This window comes from Eptatretus burgeri, chromosome 10 (genome assembly GCF_056783735.1).
Source record: "Eptatretus burgeri isolate ZD-2024b chromosome 10, Ebu_testis_v1, whole genome shotgun sequence".
Classification (NCBI taxonomy): domain Eukaryota; kingdom Metazoa; phylum Chordata; class Myxini; order Myxiniformes; family Myxinidae; genus Eptatretus; species Eptatretus burgeri.
Genome location: NC_140970.1, coordinates 96,547,342 through 96,551,692, shown reverse-complemented (window position 1 = coordinate 96,551,692; position 4,351 = coordinate 96,547,342). Strand labels below are relative to the sequence as shown.

The 4,351-nt window shown below is 33.6% G+C and overlaps 1 protein-coding gene across 1 annotated transcript in view; it reads left to right on the top strand.

Moving 5' to 3' along the window:
- Positions 1-1,311, top strand: part of LOC147019201 (RNA helicase MOV-10-like) — a 131,133-nt gene extending 129,822 nt beyond the window's left edge. Inside the window, exon 23 of the mRNA XM_085899523.1 lies at positions 1-1,311. This exon is cut by the window's left edge and continues 2,310 nt beyond it. The gene's annotated coding sequence lies outside the window, so the exon portion shown is untranslated.
- Positions 1,312-4,351: the final 3,040 nt, after the last annotated feature.

Below are 4,351 nucleotides of genomic sequence, written 5' to 3'. Positions count from 1 at the left end.
CTTTAAATCTTTCACATTTAGCGTATTCTTGTATTTCTTATCATGTTCAACCCTTTCAGGTTTCCATGGTGGAGGATGTAAGTGGGCAAGAATAGACCATAGAAACCATTTATTATCTTTGTTTTGAATATTAACAACTGCTTTCTTAAGTTTTATCTCTTTTGGTAAGTCAATATAGGAAGAAGCTTGAAGAGGATCTGATTTTAAGATGTGTAAGTCTAAAAAGATTATTTTTGTAATAGCAAATCCACGACCTACTGCAGTGTTATCAACATCTTGTTCTTGTCTCTGGAGTTCATCGTAAACATCACATCTTACAAAATCTTGAAATGATGTGATAAAGTGAGGGTTTGTCCTCATATAGGGAGTAGGTTCATCACCTTCTCTTACCATATTCAATTTTACTCCTATATTAAACTTAAACGTTTTCATTTCACTTAATGTGTTTTCAATTACAGTTTCAATACTTTGTTTAACGATATCAACAGCTTCAATGATTGAAGATGGTCCAGAGTCTTCAAAGCGAAACAATCTTTTTTTTATATTTCCTTTAAATTCCCCATCAGTGTTTTCAATCGAGAATTTAGTAGCCCCTTCCCTTTCTTCATTCTTCTTGTGTTTGCTTGATTGAAGGTGTTTCGTATAATTTTTTTTTAAGAATATCAATATTACATCTTTCACCATGTTTTGTTTCTTGTCCAAATGGAGATATTTGTCTGAAAATATTGAATGTGTGTTTGTTGGTTTGAAGGTGTTTTTTATAATGTTTATATTCATGATTGCAATTGTTACAGTATGTTGTATTCATCATATTCATATCGCAAAACTTTGCTAAAACTAAAATTTTCTTGATGAAAATTTCATTTAATTTACATGTGAATCTGTGCTTAAAACCATTTTATGCACCAACTTTTTTTTCTTAATAAGTCCAATGTATCAAGACACAAAAGACAAGTTTCAATCAATCTCTACATTTGTAAAAGATACTGAGAAATATATTGAGGACGTAAAATTGAATAAAGATAAATATAACAACTATTGGATAAAAACAATTATGGCAAATAATAAGAATTCTTCAACTTCCTTCAGTGGAAGGGCTTTTGGTATACCTGGAAGAACATCAATTAAAGTAGCTCTAACAAAAGTTTCTCCTCTCCTGACAATATATTCAAAACTATAAAAAGCAATGAAACAAGAAAAAGTATCAAAAAAGAAAACCCTTATGGATGAAGCTTTCGAAAGAAAAGATGAGACCATCTGCAATATGCAAGAAGAAATTTGTATTTTTTTCAACAACCCTAAAGATGTAAATCTTGATGAAATAAAGGATGTCAATATATCAGGTGAAAAAACATTTTGTCCAGTAGTAGTTAAGGACCATTTTAAAATTACCTTTAAAATAAAAAGTGTAGTTGCTGAATCTGTTAATGGAAAAAAGTATATAGATATAGATGGTAATGTTTTTTTTCCACTCATTAAATTTGAGTCATTATTCATTTGAAGATTATGAGAGTGATGATAGCATCTCTGTTGGAACAGAAGACAGTGATGATACCGAGAGTTTGTGTTCAAATGATAGTTATGAAAGTAGTTTTATAGATGATTGTGAAAGCACCAATGAAAGTACCGAAGATGAATTTTGTTTGAAGTAAAGTTTTACTTTATAAATATGAATTAACATAGAATGACAAGATTAACAAGAGAAATGAATATTAAGTCCGAAGGTGATAATAATACACCTTTTCTTACAAGAGAAGAGACTGAACAAATGACGGTAATGTTTCATGGATTGATGATTGATATTATTAACGATTGTCATTTTCAGGGAAATATCAACACAAGATATTGAATAAATAAAATAATGGATTATCTTGAAATTAAACCTGAACTTAGGATAAAACAGAGTTTCTAAAAAAAAGCCAATAACAGTTGAACAACCTGTTTTCCAAATATATAAATAAATGATTTTTTTTACCCATTTGGGAAAATAAGATAAAATTTAACAACCATAAAAATCTTACAAATTCATAAAGATGTCTCATAGTTGGTTCAAGTGGATGTAAAAAAACCTGTCTGCTTTTAAAGATGCTCCTAACTCCCAACTTTATAGATTATGACAATTTAATAATTTTTGCAAAGTCAAGTTTTCAACCTGAGTATCCACTACTCTCACAAGGTTTTAATGCGGGTCTTCAAAAAGACGATATAATCGGTTCATTTAAACTTCAAAAGAAACTACATGATTATAACATTGAAGATATAATACAACTATTTTGTGATACACAAAAATGTAAAAAGAAACCAAAACCTATAACTTGTATTCTTAGTGATAATACGGATGATATACCTTCACCCCAAGATTTGGATAAATCAAAAAAGAACCTCGTTATCTTTGATGATTGTGTTAATGAGAGAAACCAAATGGTAATGGATAGCTACGACACAAGAGGGAGACATTCTTCTTGCACTGGTATTTATCTTAGTGAATCATACTTTCAACTCCCTCGTCGCTCAATAAGAAACAATGCTAATACTTTTATTTTATTCAAGTTAAATTCAATGGACATAAACAATTTTTGGAGAGACAATTGTTCTACATTTTGTCATAAAAAGGAATTTGTGGATTCTGTGAAGCACATGACTGAAAAATATAAATATATTGTTGTGAAACAAGATGAGATGTCAAGGAATATATTTTTTATTTTATAAAGAATTACAGATATAAATGGTAACTATTATTATATATCTTGTGAGTAAATCTGCTTCTGGAAAAAACTTTCATAAATCAAGGTTCTTGAATAGTAAAAATGAAAACAGTTAGTTTTTTTTTATTTTTAAACACCATGTGATTCGTATTGTATCTACAACAACCAGAGGAATGCGACCAGGAGAAGTAGAAGGTGAAGATTATTAGCATATTTCAGTCGAGGAACATATGCGATTGAGAAATGAATGCCAAATATTTGAGGAGGTTTCTCTTGGTACAACAAAATATTCACATTGTAAGAGTGAGTTAAAGAAACTAAAATCTGGTGGTCTTGGGATATTAGAAACAAATCCAGAAGGAATGAGACAAATTATTAAACATCTGAGTAGTCATGGAGTTAAGAAATTATCATTCGGTTTTGATGTTGATGAAGAAATTCAACGCAAACGTATGAAAGGCAGAGATACAAGTATTAGTGAAGAAGAAATTACAACTCGTATTAATGTTAACTAGTGCGGGCCCGTAGGGGCGTGCCCGTAGGTGCATGCCAGCATGTGCAGCTTCCATTACATTCACCATTACATTCGCTGCCATTGACCATTGCCACTCCTACGCCACGTTGAGGCGACAGGGTAGCATTTGTAGGAGACCTGAAAGTACAGTGTCATTAGGTATTCCATGTTAGAATTGTTTTAGTTTTAAAATAGTTTTAAAAAATAGTTTGCAACTCTCCTCCCCTCTCTCGCCCCTCTCTCGCCCCTCTCTCGCCCCTCTCTCGCACCTCCTCTCTCGCACCTCCTCTCTCCCCCTCTCTTGAATTATGACGCCCCCTCTCTCTCACCCCCTCTCTCCCTCCACTCCCCCACCCCTCTTCCGCTCTCTCTTGCCCGCCCTCTCTCCCCCCTCTCTCGCCCTCCTCTCTCCCCCCCTCTTTCTCACCTCCTCTCTCCCCCTCCTCTCTCACCCCTCTCTCTGTAAATGTATTCACAAAAAATAAATAAATAAATAACCATTAATTGTGACGTCATTCATGACGTCATAGCACCGTGTTCTGTCATTGGTTTGGTAAATAAATGTCCATAACTTGGGAAACGCTCGTCCGATTAATATCAAACCTTGAAAAGGCACATCCGCGGGTCCCCAGCAATATTCCTGGCAAGTTTCAATCAGATCGGACCGTCAATCATGCAAAAATAAATAAATAAATAAATAAATAACCATTATTTGTGATGTCATTCATGATGTCATAGCACCATGTCTTGTCATTGGTCGACAGATAAATTGCTGTAACTTGGGAACCGCTCGTCCGATTTACATCAAACCTCGAAAAGGCACATCTGCGGGGCCCTGGCAATATTCCAGGCAAGTTTCAATCCGATCGGACTAGCGGTCGTCGAGAAACTGCGGTCGCATAGACATACACACACACACACACACACACACACACACACACACACACATACAGATTGCTGGAATAGATAGATAATGAATTTGATGAAATATTTAAAGAAAAGGATTTATTTGAACACATCAACTTTAATGATGAAGAAAAGGAAAATTTCCCTGTTGACCTTTACAATTCAATAAATGATATTTTCTAATAAATAAATGGATGCGAAAGAAAGAACAAGAAGATTTAAGGAA